Source organism: Balaenoptera borealis (genome assembly GCF_965194805.1).
Source record: "Balaenoptera borealis genome assembly, chromosome: 18".
NCBI lineage: Eukaryota > Metazoa > Chordata > Mammalia > Artiodactyla > Balaenopteridae > Balaenoptera > Balaenoptera borealis.
This window is the reverse complement of record NC_138877.1, coordinates 2849886-2867360: the sequence shown is the minus strand read 5'-3', so window position 1 is coordinate 2867360 and position 17475 is coordinate 2849886. Positions and strand designations below refer to the sequence as shown.

At 51.5% G+C, this 17475-nt stretch overlaps 1 long non-coding RNA gene across 7 annotated transcripts in view; it reads right to left on the bottom strand.

The window, feature by feature from the left end:
- LOC309615413 overlaps positions 1 to 17475 on the bottom strand; it is a 406281-nt gene that overhangs the window by 152479 nt on the left and 236327 nt on the right. For 6 of the 7 annotated variants that reach the window (XR_014236798.1, XR_014236799.1, XR_014236800.1 and 3 more), the window contains 4 exons: positions 16739 to 16941; positions 15423 to 15525; positions 4297 to 4418; positions 3628 to 3737 (listed from right to left, as the gene is read on the bottom strand). This is a non-coding gene — a long non-coding RNA (uncharacterized lncRNA). The remainder of the gene's footprint in view (positions 1 to 3627; positions 3738 to 4296; positions 4419 to 15422; positions 15526 to 16738; positions 16942 to 17475) is intronic. The other variant, XR_014236801.1, reaches the window with a different exon arrangement.

Here is a 17475-nt window from a genome sequence, read left to right as displayed (position 1 = left end):
GAAGTCAGGCTTCTGTGCTACGTGTGGAAAGGAAACTCTGAAGTATTTGTAAAAGTGTGAAACCTGAAGAATGATTAGAAACGTGAATGTCTTCATCACGCACTACTTTGTTTCTTCATCACGCCAAGAAATAATATGTCCTTCAAGATAGTTCTAAGAAGCTAAAGCACAGATCTGGTAAAAGATGAAGAAGTATCGCTCTGGATTTGGAATCGGATGTTTGGGGATTTATATTGATATTTCCATGGCCACCTCTGCCACCACCGCATATTGGCTTTGTGACCCGAGGTTTCCCAGCCTCAACCAGCACCTGCCCACAGTGTTACTGTAGGATTAAATGAGATGATAGATGTAAAGTACACATCATATGTGCTAAGTGCCTGGCAGACAGAAAGTACTCAAAAAAAGAGCACCTCTTCGTTTATTATTTTGTAAATCTGTATTTTACATCTTAACCTAGTCCGTCTTCATCTACCTAGTTTATGCAAAAGGCAGCAGGGGGTTGGTGGCTTTAGCGCTAAATGAGATGGTGTTTGCAGAGGTGCAGGCCCGGTGCCCGACGCCATCCACGTGCACCCGAGACAGCAGGACTGAGCAACCTGCCTTGAGTCCCAGAGGTACTTCACTAAGTGCCTCACAAGATGGAGACTCAGCTTGAGGGCTTCTGACTTTAGGCCTGGGGACTCCTTCCAATTCTCTATTCTGACATTTAAAGGGAGGGATCAGAGAATGTACACTTTTTTCTTGTTCCTTTACAGAGAAAATGAGACCTTTAGCAGGGTCCTAGTCAGCTGTCACAAGGCGTCTGTTCACGACGTAGCCGGGTCCTCTGTGCTTCCCCATCCGTCAACCCACTTAGGTCAGCCTGGGCTGCGGGAACCGTCTGGAAGGCTGCATGGAGTTGATTCAGCCCCTAAATGCACGAGGTCTTCGTTTTGAGGCTGTCGGTTGGGATGGAATCAGTTACTTCCCAACTCAGGGGAAACTGCAGGGAGAAGCTCATCTGGTCATCGAGAGCCCAACTCACTGACACACACCACCCATTTTAAATCCGCCGCACGGACGCATCCAGGCTGGCAATGTTGAGGCCCCACAGTCCAGCAGGGGTGAGGCTTCCAGGGCAGCGGCCGAAGCTTTACCCACACCCAGGCTTTGGCCACAGACCTGCAGACGTGGGACCGTTCACCCTTGACAAGCCACTGAGAGAACCAGTTGGTCTGACTTTCTGTACTCTAATAAGTGCTTCTTGAAGCTCTGTCTCATCTGAACGACCACTTCTAGATGCTGCTTTGTGCCTTATTCTGCACAGATAAGGGACATACCAATTCCCCCGGTGAAAGCAAAATGAATAAATAAAGCCTCCGATCTTTTTAAAAAATGTACATGTATATAAGTTTATTAAAACTTTGGAAATATTAAACAATTTATTGAAATCAGAGCAATAGGTGAACTCTTAATATCTTAACTCTGGAAACCTAGAAGTCCCAGGAATGAGATTTTAGAGGATTTAGAAAGAATTTCTTATGAAAGGTTCCCCTACTGCACTCTTTGTTAACCTGGAACCTGGACCACTTTGGGTATCATTTCTCCCTGAACGACTGTCGTGACAAATGTCTGCTCTAAAACCTGTCCCGGCCCAGGGGGAAGGGTAGTGAACGGGGAGGGGGAGGCTTAGTTTCCGAGGCACCATCCACCCCCGACCCCGCGTTTAATCTCTGAACGATTCACGTGTACTGCCTATGGTTGGCGGCGGCTCTTCCTAACCCACACTGGAGTCTGCTCAGACGCTGCCCATCCTTTTCCAAGGAACTGTCACTGGCCCACCCCACTTTCCTGGCGCCCTCCCAGCCTCCGCTCCCCGTTAGGATGAATTCCCATTCAAATCTCGCCCACTTCCCAGGATGAGATGCGGGCCAGGCGCCTTCGCTTCTGAACCTACGCCTCCCAGACAAGAGACCCAGTGATTCCACCGCTCAGCCCAGCCCGCATCCCCGGATCTAAGCCACTGTTACTGTCCCGTCGTCCAAGTGAGAACAAGGGGACTGGCTTCCTGGCTTTTAATGATTAATGCGTACGGGGCTGGATGTTAAGACCTAGTGGGGAAAGCTTACTCTGTGAGCTATAGAAGTTACACGTCATGGCACAAAGGCTGCCGGTGAAGCCACCAAAAATAAAATGCCAGACCCTGAAGAGAAGAGGATGTTGGACGATCGTCCCTTCTCACATCCTCTGGCCACCCCAGCGGTCACCCCCGCACCGGGGGAGGCAGCTGCTGGCAGGAACAAGGCAGTGATTCCTTGGAAACTATAATAACTGCAGTTGCAAATGACTCGCCTCTGTCGCAGGGGATTTAAATCGGCTATTACAGCTCTGCCTTGTACTCAGCAACAAGTCACTGACTTTCCATGACCCAGATCCTAAGGAATCTTTATTCTAAGTATTCCATTTACAAATCACGGGGCTCTCAAGGTACACTTCAAACAGCAGGGAGAGCTCAGAGTCTTCCCTTTGTTCCTGGATAAAAATAGTGCCGGGAGTTACAGTTACTGGGACAAAGCAAAGCTATTCACAGCACCAGCTGCGTTGGGATCGTGGCAGCAGAGTCGCTGAGGCTGTGCTGTGACCACCGTGGGCCCCCAGCGTCCGCGTGGTCCTGCGCACCCACCACCGGCAGTACTGCCCGGGGGCCTTCCCAACCGTCTCCGAACCCGGTCGATCCTGCCCCGTAGACTTTATTCCTCCTACTTGGTCAATGAAGGAAACTAAGGAGCAGAGCAGCAAGCCAACCCGCCCAGTTAACACCGAGAACACCCGGTCTGATTCAGAGTCCTTGCCTGTGACACTCACACTTTCCAAGAAAGTCAACGCCGGATACAAAAACCCCAGGGGAAATGCTTAACGCAGATGGAAACATCATAGCTCTCCACGGTGTAGAGCCAGAAGTGATGGGTCGTCCGTCGTGACCCTTTCTGATACGTGCCTCAGACGAAACCTGTTTTTCACTGACAGATCAGTTTCATGAAGTAGGTGCAAAATATCACAAATAATGGATATAAGTGAAAACAGGTATTTTTCTTTATTTTGGTGCTGATGGCTTATGTGTCACGTGGACAACCCTGGGAACAATATTCAGATAAAGAAGTGTCAGCTTAGGGGCTTCCCTGGTGGCGCAGTGGTTGAGAATCTGCCTGCCAATGCAGGGGACACAGGTTCGAGCCCTGGTCTGGGAAGATCCCACATGCCGCGGAGCAACTAGGCCCGTGAGCCACAACTACTGAGCCTGCACATCTGGAGCCTGTGCTCCGCAACAAGAGAGGCCGCGATAGTGAGAGGCCCGCGCACCGTGATGAGGAGTGGCCCCCGCTCGCTGCAACTAGAGAGAGCCCTCGCACAGAAACAAAGACCCAACACAGCCAAAAAACAAATAAATAAATAAATAAATAAAATAAAAAAAAAAAAAAAATAAGTGTCAGCTTAGATCATCTCCAGCACCCCAAAGAGTTAGCCCAAAATACCAATTCATTTGTTTGAGGAAAATAAATTACCTTTCAAATCTCTTCAAAATACCCTCTCCCACCTGCAAGAAAAGCACAGCCGGAGCTGTTGAATTAAATCTTTCACTCTTACCTTCGCGGCGTTACCGTCTCGTGAAAATCAGATGACTCTGGGCCTAAAACACAAGCAAATCCGCACTGGCAGCTTTCTTGTAAAGCCGTGGCTGTCCCTCGTTTGATGATCTGGGAGGAAACAGAGAGGAGAAAGCGCGGGGTGAGAGTGAAGGCCTGCTGGAGCGGCTGGGGGCGCTCCATGGGACGGGGAGGCCTGGGGGCCCAGGGGCCGTGGGCCGCGTCTCCACTTCCCCACCCTCCGCTTAACCAAGAGAAGAAAGAGAAAAGAAGAGAGATACTAGTACTGGGGACCTCTTCCCTTATTTTCTAGAACTTATCTCCTGGCTTCTCTGTCGTTTTCCTTTTCGTAAACATGTGTGTCTTTGTCAAACCTGGTTCGCTCAGTCCTTACTCAAATTTAAGAGCAGTGTCATCACCTGCATCTCCTACCCTTGAGTTCACAGCTTTCTTCCCTCCCAGGACCTTCCCACTTGCCCACAAAACGAAGAAAACGGCAGCAGTCTCCATAAGACACTGACATCCACCAAAATAGCTCATCATTTCTGTAAGGAATCTAACCCTACGGAAACACATCGAGAGACTGTGTTGAAAATTCTGTTTCCTTTCATTTGCGCTCTGGAGTCTTAGCTCCAAAAGGACAGAATTGTGAGAACCCCCGTTTACTTACGATCTCGTGTGGTGTCCGTGTCTCACGTGGTCAGAACCCGACAGAGCCGTGGGGAGTTGAAACGAGTGACGATGAGATCCAAGCCAGTCTAGCGGAGAAAGATGCGAAGGAGAAAGGTATTTCTAAAGCCCAGAAAAATGTGAAAACATAAACATTACCGAAAACAAGGAGAAAACCAAGCAATCCACAAAATACTTTCATCTGCCTTATATACGATTTCAGTGTTGTCAGTACTCTGTGGACTTGACTGATTTGGAGCAACAGGAATTATTCTGAGCGTAGACGAGGAAGAATGGATTTTTCAGTTGGACGACTCGCGTCTCCACGTGCGTCCCTGTGCCTGGCCGTCCCTCGGGCCGTCGGAGGGCAGGGCCCCACCCGGCGTGTCCTCTGGGCCAAGTCCTGAGCTGAACACCCCGCATTGGTTCACTGTGCCCATCCTCACGCCGGCGAGGGGGGTCGAATGCTTCCAAAAACAGAGGCGGAAAGGGAAGGCCTGGGGCTGGGGGAGTGAAGGGGCCCAGCGCGCGGAGGGTGAGAGGGTCAGGTGGGTCCCGCAGAATGTGAAGGGGGAGCAGAGTCTGGAGGTGTCCTGGAGGCTGGGCTCCGGGGCCCCCGTGTGCTTGTCCAGGGGTGGCGGTGTCCTCTGTCAGCAGGGAACCAAAGAGCAGAGCTTCGACAAAATCCACGGGATGAATCAGAGCCCTTGCTTCTTGGCGTCAGAACCGAAAACGTACTGTCACCATCACGGTCGGGCCTATCGTTATGAAAACAGCACTCTTCCTCACCCCGGCCCATCACCTTTCCAGGAGGAGGACGCAGGCAGAAGAGAAAAGTTCATCTTTTGCTTACTCAGTCTACCCGTCACCCAGCTCCCTCCGTCCCCCCTCGGGGGCTCGTGCGAGAAGCCGGGCCAGGTGCAGGGACAGAGGGTCCAAGCAGCCCGGTCAGGAAGGGTTTCCTCGGGGCCACAGATATGCCCTCACCCCCGCCGGCCCCGCCAGCTGCTTCCCAGCCAACCCACGGGGAAAGATGACACAGGCCCACAGGTCAGAGTGGGTGGTCGGTGCCGACTGCAGGGTGAGGGGAGGGACGGCCTGGAACTCACACGGACAAGGCAGCCAGTGTCCCCACCTAGGAAACAAGGCCATTTACCTTTTTGTAAAGTGAATGATTCCTGGAGAATAAAATACCTAACATTTTGCTGGGTTTTGCTGTGTGTTTTGTTTGGGGGTTTGGAGGTTTGGGTTTATTAGTAATTAGTAAGTATAAGTATTATGAATATCAAAAATACTAAATAAGTGCTTACCGTTTTTGCTCTGAGTGTGGAAATAATACTTTCTGGAAGAGACGGTCAGGGTGGGTTGGTTGAATAGAAGCTAGTGCTATGGTGGCTTTTTCCCAACTAGACTAAGTTCAGTATATTATAAATGGCTCAGAGAAAGAGAGGGTTAAGAGATGCTTGTCTGGGTCACTAGATGCTAATATCTACAGGATATAAGAGAATGTCTTGCCTCTATTTTGAGTAATTACCCTGCTTTTACCTCAGGGGTCTACTATCTCATTAAGCCCGCGTGAAATCCGTAATTACAACGCAGGAGTGTCTCACAGCCCCCGTGGGCTCCCTGAGGCAGGACCAGGCCCAGCCCTCTTTCCCACCCACTCCCAGGGCAGGCGGGCACCACGCCAACCACTGCATCCGTCACAGAGGGACGTCCTGAGGGGATCAACTCCAGTCACCCTGCAGGGGAGAAGAGGCAGCTCCCAGCGCCTGACTCAGACCCCAGCATCCCTCCTGGGGTCGCCTGTCACACGCCTGGGTTGATCCCCCAAATTCCAGTCCCAGCCTTCACTGCACTGACAACCGTCATCTTCAGAATCAAATCCAGATGCCTTCACACACGCGGGGAAGCTCCTCTCTCCAGGGAGAGGGAACACGTACAGCAGTGGAGCTGCAGGTGAGCTCGCACACAGGTGAGGGGCAGGGGGGCGTCCGAGGCTGCCCCCTCCGGCACACAGGCCGCCCCAGCGAAGGGGCTGTGGACGCCGAGGACACAGCCAGCACCAGCACCCGTCAGGGAGGACTGACCCTGGTCCCTGCGGTGGAAGGGCAGCGGGCGGAGCAAGGGCCGTGCCGCCTGACCTGGGCCTCTGATCCCCGGCGGACCCCGCAGCACGGTCACCGCGGGCACAGACGTCCCGAATCTCCACGCCCCTCGGCTCCCGTCCCTGTGACGGAGGGAGGGAAGCCAGCCCAGCGGCCGAGGCTTGCGGTCTGGCCGCCAGCCCGGAGCTGCCCCGTGGCCTCCGCCTCCCCCGCCGTGGGCTCGGCTCCTCCCGCGCTGCCCCCTCAGGGGCCACGCTGTCCCTTCCGGACGCGGGGCCAGGGCAAGCACAAGGCCTCTGGGTGCCCATCTACTTGAAGGCAAGGCCCAGCCAGGGTTTTCCACGCTGGTTTGAACGGTACAAAGCGTGAGGACCCGGAGATGATGAGATGCTGCGGGCGAGAGAAAGAGGGTCATTTTAACACGACCCGCGCCCACGGACAGGCCCGCCGAGGCCCAGCGTGCCTCCGAGGGTCCATCCAGGGACCGTGCTTCTGGAGCCCAGGCTCAGGCAGTCTCCCCTGGTGACGCCCCAGGCGTTCCCTCGTGTCGTCCTAAAAGCACCGCTGTCTATGGGCAAAATGACTTAAAATTAGTGAAGTCAATTATTTGATTTGGACCTAGTTGGGAAGTGGAATCTTCCACGGAGAATCCGAGCTGTCACCAGGACACGGTGAATGGGAACAGCGGCCCTGACCCTGCACTTGGAGGAAACAGAACGCTGGGCTCAGGGAGTGACTTGGGGCAGGAGGGGCCTTGCCTCTACCAGCAAACGCTGTGAGCCCGGCCTCAGCTGGACAAGCATGCCACCACCACCTGCTCCTCCTGACCTGACCAAGCCCGCCGCACCTCCTCCCTCAGCCCAGCCCCAGGCTGCCCTTTCCCACTGTAGGGTTTCCCTCGAGGACTCTGGTTCCCTTTCCCAGAAGATCGGGGTGTGGAAAACACCCTGTTTTATCTAACCTGTAGCACAAGCCTCCCAGGGGTGGCCTCCGACCCTCAACGCCCCCCCCCCATCATCTAGGACAGCCCTGCAAAGGCTCACAGTCCGGACGGGGCAGAGACCAGCCCGGCACCATCGACCCCCTAAATGGAAGAACAAACCCCCCCAGACACTCCCGAGCAGCCCCCTCTTTCAGTCAGTCCAGCTAAAGGTCTGTCAACTTTGTCGGTCTTTCCAAAGAACCAACTTTTGTTTTTGACCATTTTCCCTGTTGTTCTTCTAGCTTCTACTTTATTTATCTTCGCTCTAATCTTCCTTCCTTCCTGCTGCTGGCTCTGGGTTTGCTTTTCTCTTCTTTCTCTAGTTGCGTACAATGCAGACGTAGGTTATTAACGTGAGAGCTTTGCTCTTTTCTGATGCGCGTGTTTACAGCTTTGCTTTTCCTGTGGGCACTGCTCCCCGCCTGCCACGGGCTTCAGCGTGCTGTGTGCTGTGTTGCCTCCTCTTCTCTTTTCACCGTGAAAATCCTCAACGGCCCTGGGAAGCAGAAGGCCTGAGGGAGTACAGTGGTCATCAGCTTTGCTTTTCCTGAAACTAAAATCTATCCAGAGAAGAGGAATCTTCTCGTAAATTGAGTCCTTCTTTTGCCTAAAAGAGAAGCGATTTTTGCTAATGAAACTGTGGTCCAAAAAAAGAGACACTTTTCTGGGTCTTATTCAAGATACTCTGGCCCATGTGAGCAGATAAATATAGGAACAGTGTAGACTCCAAGCTGATGAATTTATGTCAGTGTCTCTGAGGTCGGAGAGCATACTTTACAGTGACCAGGAAGCAATGGACAGTGTTCCCTGTTCCATCACCCTGGGCCGTGCCCAGCTGTACGTGGCACTGCAGGGTCAGGTCACCACTCCTCACGCAAGGCCACCTCTTCCTGCGGCCAACCTCCGTCAGCCAGTGTGGAGAACCTGCCACGCTGCTGAGGGCCGCCCATCAGTTGGTGGCCTGGGATTGGATGATTTAGCAGGTGACCAGGAGCCAGCCCTGAACAGAAGAGGTTGGCTTTCCTAGGGAGACACAAAACTAAAGCCCCTCACAGCCCAGCTCCAGCAGGCTTAGCCCAGAAAGCTTCCCCTGTGATTTCAGTCGGAGGCAAGTTTGCCCCTCACTTGCAGGCCCCCCGTTTTGGAACGTTGCTGTGCATTGGTTTTTCTTTTTTTCTTTTAAAGTTGCTGTGCATTTTTAAACAGCTGCCCCATCTCATCCAAGCGGTGGCCACATTTCAACGGCGGGTGAAGTAATTCCTGTTTCTATGTGCGGTTGCAAAAAGTTTCAGAAACTTCTGGCACAAAAAGCATGTCCTAATACATCATTACTTATTTCTAACAATAGCCAGGGAGGGATGAGGGCTCAGGCTCGCTCCTCCACACACATACTTTGAAAGGTGATAGTCAACCAGGATGGGTTCGCCACTTTTATCCAGTTGATTGGAGCACAGCTGAGAATGTCGCTTTCATGGTGAAACAAATCTTAAGGTAATTTCTTGGAATGCGTATCTGATGGGACAGGACCAAAAAAAAGAGTGGGGCTGAACAATCATCTACAGATTTAGTCGCCTAGAACAATGGAACCAGCACAAGGGAAGAATTTGTTTTCTCGGGCACGTAGCTATTGTGTTCATCACGTGCTCGTGAGCCCAAGCGATTGTGAAAATCAAATTCTTTCTTTCAGAAAGCTGCCCCCCAAAATGGCTAAGCTTAGCATATGAATAGAAATCAGAAGCTATGGATTACCTAATCATATACCATAATCTGATAGCTCATTTCTTCCGAGGGGATGGAATTTTGTCACACGCAGCGGGCGGCCCAGGAATTACTAAAGTTGTTTTCCACATGGGAAAACTACAGCAGAGAGAAGCTGAGTCATTCACGCAGACTTTGGCTGCAGTCAAAGCAAACCTGGGAGGAGAAGCCCTCTCTCCTAGCTCTCCAGCTTCTTGGTCAAGGGTCAAGGTCAAGGGTCGCACTTCCAGCTTCACGTGGAATCAGTTCTCAGGTTTAGATCAATTCAAAAATTCATTATGAAGCAAAAAGGAAAAGGAAAAAGGAAAAAAAAAAGGATACAAACGGACAAAAAAATAAGCAAACGAAGACTTTTTGTGGATAAAATGCAACTCAGACCATTTGCTGGAAATAAAGAGAAAAAGGCACGACCAAGCGTCACTTCCTTCTACCCAGGAGTCAGCCGCCCACGCTCCCCATCCGTCCTAACTGGGACTGTCGAAAACTCCGTCATCTTCAGAGCACAGACGCGCAAAGTGCGCTTGGCGGAAGCGGAGCAGCAAACTTCACACCGAGAAGAGCGGCCTGCCTTCAAAGACGCCCCTGCCCAGCCACGCCCCTGCCCTTCACAAAGGCAGCGAGAGGCGGGAACCCAAACCGGCTCCCGCTGCGATCAAAACACGGGCAGGCCTGCACGTCCGATGGGTCCTTTCCTCCACGCCTCTCAGCCTTGGCCACAACTCGGGAAACCGCAAGGGGAGGGTTTGCAAACAGGACACCGGCTTCCCGCTGACGTGCAAACTTTCAATGTGCTCAGCAAACGTGGCGATGGGTCACTAAGGTGGCGGGTCCCTGCCCCCCCACCCCGCCCACCCCCTGCAGGCCCCCTCCCCACCCCCAGCGGCTCCTTCCTCTTTCCTCCAGGAGGGAACAGCCCGGGCGGCAGGGTGGGTGTCCTTATGACTGTTGTTCCCTGTCCTAAACAAGGCAGGGCGGGGGCTGAGGAAGAAGGTGGGGCTCGGAATGCAGAAAGCCAGGGTCAAGTGCTCCCGGCTCCTGATCCCTTGCACGGCGGCGTGGGTGTGGCACCTGCCCCGGCCCACGTGGCCTCTGGCAGGAGAGACGCGAGGTCCCAGGCTCAGAGGCAGCAAACCAAGGCCCCTGTGCTCCCCGCCGGCCCCAGGGCTGCTGGACCACATGCACCCTCTGCGGACCCAGTAACCCCACTTCCTGCCAGGCTCATTCTAACCCACGTCCTCCCGCCCCTGAGTTGTCTTTCCCGTGTTCCCTTCTGGACACAGCTCAGCCATCACCCGTGAGCGGTGTCCTGGGCTCCACGGCCCCCGGCGCCCTGTACCCCCAACCCCAGTCAAGGTCACTCTGGCCCGAGTCCTCCTCCCGGCCGGCACGGCCATGGGTCCCTCTGAGCCGAAGCAGAGCACGGATGCTGTAACTTACAAGCACCCGGGGAGGTCAGTGCCGCTGTGAGCACCCCGACAAGGGGACTAAAACAGAGGGAAGTCAACATGCCCGGGATCCACGTGACCAGCGAGCGACAGCTGGACTCCGGGCTCAGGAGAGCCCCCCGAAGGTGGCGCCTACCGTCCACTGCGTCCCTGACAGCCCCTCAGTGCTCGAGCCTTCGATGCCCTGAGCACCCCCGATGGCAGTCAGGTGGCCGCCCGCTCCTCCGCGGGCCGAGGACCCAGCCCACGCTGCCTGTCGAGCTGCCGCCCATCCCCGCTCCACCCTGCAGACGACAGAGAGCCTCGTCCCAACCAGTATCCCACCCGGGACAGACAGGCATCAGCGAGGCGTTAGCGGCCATTTAATTATGGATGTGCTCTCTTCGGAAAAAAGAGACACATCCTGATGACTGAGTAAGAGCGCCCAGGAGATTATATACATGCATCATATATATGTGATTTTCTGAAGATATTAACGTTACTCAAACTAACTTGAAAAATAACTCCACAACAAAGGAATCAGAAATAGAATATTCAAACTGAATCCCTGATGGGCTCTTGCACGAAAGGAGACCCACAGGTTTAGGGAAACATCTCTCCCTGGAGCTGATGGCAGGAGGTGGTCACCTGCCTCCAAGAAACAAAAACGTTCAGTGTTTACAGATGTTGGCCTAAGAGACTTACATTCATTTTTCCCAGAGAATTTGTTTTGACCCGCCATCGTCCAGCCAGCTGTTGTGGTTTACCCACAAACATGTGCATTTGTGACCACTTACACCTTTGTCACCCTGCCCTTTTTTAGTTTGTGCTAACCTGTACGTTTTCTCCTTTCTTTTTCAGACAACGTTTTATTTTTCCAGAGTCAGCTGTATTCCTCCGTCTTCTTTTTCCGGTTCTTACTCAACCCATTGACATTGTTTGGAAGCTCTTCTTATGAGACAGTTAATTAAGATCCTGATTTACCCATATTTGTTCTGTGTTTCTCTGACACACGCTTCTCTCTCCCCAACTGCAACAACCTTGCGTAAAGGCAGAGACTGCTTTGTGGATTCTCCCTGCGATGGATTCACTCTACCAAATCATTGCTGAACAGAGGCAGCTTTTGAAAACATCAGTGTTAGAAGTATCTATCAATATGTAAAACGAGATCGGCCACTAGTTCATTCTTGACCAAAAAAGCTGGGTGATGGGTCCACAGGGGTCCACAGGCGACTCTCTCTAGTTGGGTAATGCTTGGAAATTCTCCATAATGAGATGTTTAAAATGATGTTATTAAGCTGCAAGATATCAAACCGCAGCCAGGATAATAGGAAAGCGGCACAGTCTATGAACCTCCGAAGCCTCGGGCCCTGGGCTTTATTCCCCACAAGTGTCCCAGCCCCACTGGTCTCCTCCCCAACCTGAGGAGTGCCCCTTGCTGTGTCGTGTGTTTGGGGGTCTGCGGCTTCACAGGAGTGGTCTGCAGAGCCCTGGAGTGTGGATAGAGATGCAGTGAGGCCACCAGGGTGAAACTCATCTTTAAGAGAGTTATTTTAAAACTGGTGATTTAAAAACAAAAAAGTTCCAGTGTGTGCACTCGAGCATAGCAGTCAAGCTATAAACCAGCCTCTCCCACAGAGCACGCCGAACGGTGCCCCTTCTGATTCCAGACACGCACTTTAGCGCACGCTTAGCCTTTTGTTACTACTTTTCACTTTTAAAGTTTCCTTTGATGTTTATCTTCAATGCATTCTTATTCGATGAAAAGATTGTGGATGAGGGAGCTGGTGTGATTTGTCCCCGTCCTTGAATCCCTGTCTGGCCTGGATCCTGAGTACCCAGGGACGGGCGAGGGCTCAACCCAGCCAGCACTTACGGGTCACGTCTTGCAAGTCCTGCGTCGAGGAGCCTGGCAACCTGAGCACGTGGCTTAAGGAACATGTCCATCACTGTAACACCGGCCAGAGGCAGGCAGAGCTGGCAAGAGAACTCAAAGCGTCAGAGACCAAAAGCCATCACAGCCTTGCTGGAGATGCCGAAAACTCGGCCTCTGTGCACCGGTGCCGAATCACATCTCAGAGACAGAGTCTTGGATGAAGCAGAAAAGAATAGCTTTATTGCTTTGCCAGGCAAAGGGGGACACAGCCCCACTCGGCTCCCTCGGGGCCGCACATCACAGGCCAGCTGGCCTGGGAGGGCCTAGCGGAATCAAAATGCGTCCCCCAAATGCACAGCCACCCAGAGCACCTGTGCACGACTCTAGTCTCCGCTGGCCCCACAAATTCATGTTGTCGTCTTCCAGCGTCTGAGCGTCACTGGGCCCTGAGTGTCAGGGATGAGGATGGTCTTTTACACCGTGGGGCTCCCAGGCCTGGCGCTGTGCTCACAAAGGAGCTCTGAACTGACTCAACAGATACAGGCGATTGTCTGCCTCAGCCCTAGTCCCCGTTGCAAACGGAGGGCCTGGTGCCGGGAAAGAGCCTGGGCTCAGGGCGCCAGTCCCAGGCCAGGCCGATCAGATCGCTACCAAAATGACAAAAGAAAAACCAGTCTCGGGAAAACTTGTTTTAAAAGGTCAAAACCGTTGTGTGGTATATTATGAGCAAGGTAACTAGTTAATTAAAACCTAGTTCGTTATAAGAGATTGCGTATGGAGTGATACCTCAGCGTGGGCCTGATGCTTCCTGGGATAACTAAAGTCAAACAACAACAGTGATAACACTGGAACCTGAGAAGGGCTCCTCCAGCTCGGCTGAGAAACTCAGCAGCAGACTTCACGCTCATCAGTCAGTCAGAGGCACCTGAAGGCGCTCCAGGAACTCAGGAGCAGATTCCCCTGAAGGAAAATCCAGCATCTTTTCCTCTAACCCTGCTCTGACTAATTCTCCAAGTTTCTCCCCCGTTGACAATGGCTCTGCCCTGAGGACATCTCTGGGGCGTGACTTTCCAAGGCCTTTATTGAAAGCACCACCTGGGAGCAGTGATTACCTAACAATTTGCCAAAAGGGAGGGCTGCAGAACCTTTGGCATCTTTGAATTGCAACTGTTTTCTGTCATCGTAAAGAAAAAGCTAATCATTTTTTCCAGCAAAGCACCCCCCTCTGTCTCCTGCACAGACTATTACGAAATTGCCCAAGACCACACACTTGGCTTTCTCTGTTTTCACAGTTTTTAAAGCCATCATCTAAAGGCGAAGGAGCCTGAGAGGAGGATTTCTCTCCAGCCCAGCATCTGAAGTGGAATTCCATCGGTAGAATGCTATTCTCTTCTGGCTAATTTCCATAAGTTCCATCTTCTTATTAAGTGTTTATCATCTCGCTTAAAGAAAAAGGAGACCAAAAAAAATCTCCAACTGTGTCCAATTGGGAAAGTGCCATACAGCCCTTACAGTCGTGCTATCGAATATGCTGGAAATGAACTCTAAAGACCAAAAAATTTAGCCCATCGTATGAAAGTTCAATTTATGATAACATTTATCTCCACGTTAATAAGGAATTTGCAAACAAAGATGATTATCCAGGTCTTTGAAGATGTACACCATGAATCAATCCAGCTATGTATTAGTGATACAAGGCAGTTGGTTTTTAACAGAGTTGGCCCAATGTAAGATGTTTCTTTTTTATGTGAAATTATGTTGAGAGAATTTTGAAATGCACACCATCTGAGTCATAGGCGCTGGCTTAGAAGCAGGAATTCAGCACAAACATTTTTTAGCAGCAGATCAATGATGTAAAGTTTGTTTTCAAGGGAGAATAAAATAAATGTTTCACTTCCCAAAGCAGCCTGACTCCAAGGGGCAGGGAGGGACGTGTCCCCAGGCCCCTGAGCTTAGGAGAGTTTAGGAAGGTCGATTCACTGCGAACAGCCCTCCTGGGTCTGTGGCCTCCGTGCCCCAGCAGACACCTTCCCGCTACCTGCCCATCCCACCCTCTCTCCCTACATGTGTGTCCCAGCAGCCGACCCCTCGAGCCAGCATCCTCCAGCGAAGTGCCCCACCCTCCCTGGCCTCACCTGGCCCCAGCCTATCTCTCTCTCTCTCTCTCTCTCTCTCTCACACACACACACACACACACACACACCTTCAGATTGTTGATATTCCAGTTTACATCCTCAGCGACTCAGGAAATAAGTACCAACTACTTCATGGCCCTCGGTTGCTTTAGGACACGAGTGCCTTTGCTCATCTCTTCCCACGACATGGATTTCCCATCCTACATCTGCCTTTCCGAACCTGACTCCTTCCAGACTTAATTCAAGCATAACCTCTATTCGGAAACCTTCCCTACTTCTCCCGTTTCCTGTAACTCACTTCTCACTGGTTCAAGTCCACCAAGTGTCAGTTGCTATAACCTGGAATTTATCATTTGTTGTTACCCTTGAATTGTGTCACACATGTCATTTGGTCTCCCTCACGGATAGCTCAGGCAACCTGGGGATGGGGTTATTCTTCTGTGGTATTCCCTGTAAAGCCTGGTCACAAAGCATCACTCAGTAAGTAGTAACGGGTGGATGGGAAGACACCCTTCAAACTTGATGGCGGTTTTAGCTAAAGGGATAATGTATTCATATAACTAATCTCTAAAACATTGCCTCGACAGGTATTGAGTTTCACTTTAAGACACACTGCTCTCACTCTGAATCATTCGTTTGTCTGGGGTGAGGGAGGAAGTGGGCAAAGGGGAAAAGACTGTAAAAATTTCGAGACCAGTGTGGCCTGTGTGACACCAAACAGTAGTTCCCAAATTCGCCGTGCATTGGAATTGCCTGGGTAGTTGATTACAAATAGAATTCAAAGCCTTAAGACTCATCCCAAAACTACTGAAAAGATAGCCCCGATGTGGGATCGGGAACTTACCTCTATTTTAACAAGCTCCCGGAAGGTTCAGACAGCCAAGTTTGGTGCAAGTCTTGGTCGGCATCAGGAAACCTTTCATGGGTTCAAATTCTGGTGCTGAAACCTGAAAGCCAATGAGATTTTGGGTAAGTTGTTTAAACATTCTGGTTCCTCACTTACTCATCTGTGAAATGCGAAAAATTACACCCAAGAGCAGTGAGGACATGGCCCTGCCCTCATTACTGTCCCCTGGTGCGGCTCTGTCCTCTGGACCTGGGAAAACAGCGTCACTTCCCTTAGCAGGGGGGGTCAGCCCCTTAAGTGCCCGTCCTCCTGCAAAAAGAAGACACTGAGAGCACAGATAGACTCTTCAGGGGCAGCTTTAGACAGGAGGATAATCTCAACCCACCCCCCCGGGGCCCCCCAGCCTCGATGTGACCTGAGGTGCTCCTTGGGGCGGGAAGTGATGCGTTGGACTCTATAAACAAGCCTATAAACAGGCTTGGAGCTCTGCCTGCAGGGGACCTGGGAGAGGGGCGGATGCCTGAGGGCGGGAGAAGAACCACATCTGGTAGCGAGTTGTACACTATTCACTGTAGAAATTATTCTTTCCATTATGTTGGAAGTTCAGCAAAATCTGCCAAATGTTACAAGGAGGAAGTGAAGAGGAGGATGCATACAGACGCCTGGACGAAAACCCTAGGAGAGACCAGAGCCACGCTACCCACCTTCTGGAGGGAAGACAAATCGCGGGAGAAAAGGGCTGAAGTGATGAGTTTTAGACTACATACAGAGAGGCTCTTTCCTCCTGCCACTAAGGTCAGTTGCCAACTTTTCATTCAGAAACATACAGGGGTTGCAAATCCCTAGTGATTACGCCCACGAATATCTGAGCCCACTCACGCGTGAGGTACAGGCTGGGCTGCTGTGACAGTGACGGTGACGCCCAGAAGAGACTGGATCACACAGGATGGCAGGAGCCCAGGCCGACAGCGCCAAGGCTGGCAGTAAAACACAGGAAGGACCCAGGATCTCAGCGTCATCACTCCTGCCTCAGCTCACGTCTGTATCCGCGTCTCTTCACTGGGTTGTTACACAAGGAGCCCAGGGACCCAGACCGTCTCTATCGTGTCACCCTGTACATTCTCAGTGTGTCCTGGTCCACGACGTTGGCTCCCCACCAGGATGCCACCCCGGGAGGAGCAAAGGAAGGAGGAGAAGCCATGCTCCTTGGACTTGGGATCTGCCCACATCCCTCCTACTCAGGCTCCATCCGCTGGAATCCAGAGCCCACGGCCAGACCGAGATGTAAGGGTGACGGAAAGTGTAGCTCCTACCTGGGAAGCCATGTGTCCAGCTCTGAAACTACAGTCACAGAGGGGTCCAGTGGCCGTGTCTGCTGCTCTACCCAGAGAAGCCGATCTGCGAGGCATCTTTCCTCCTCTTCCGCAGAGCCCCCGGGATGGAGAGGTCACGGTCCAATAGTGAGCTCAAGGTGATCAATAATAATAATACTGATTATCAGCTACATGTGTCTTCGCTAAAAACAGAAAAATAGGGAAGTGAATGAATTATTACCTAATACATTCCGTTCAGGAGGCAAAAATCGTTCTAACCTGGAATCAATAGGGCAAAAACTAATTAATGAGGATTTTAATGGTGAAAACGTTGGAAACTAGTGTGACTCCTAGGAGATCAAATACATACACAGTCATGAAGCATCCATTCGGCTATCAGTTGCTTAAATTCTTGTACGTCACTTCATATTTTATTAATAATAAAAATAGGATTTGAGTTTGTTCTGTTAAAAATACATGCACGTAAATACACATTTTTCTAAATAGGCTATATTAGTGAGATGTATTTTAATGTATAAATAATAAAATATGTCCTTAAACATTAAGAAAGAAATGTTTATTAATAGCTCTTGATGAACATCCAAAATTGCTTCGACGTAATCTCCCACCTTTCCAAGAGAGGTTGTGTGAAATCTCTCCGGTCAGCCTGGGGAGAAGACATCAGGGAGGTTCCTGAGAACTTGTCCATCCCTCATTCAGAGGAGGACCCAGGTAGG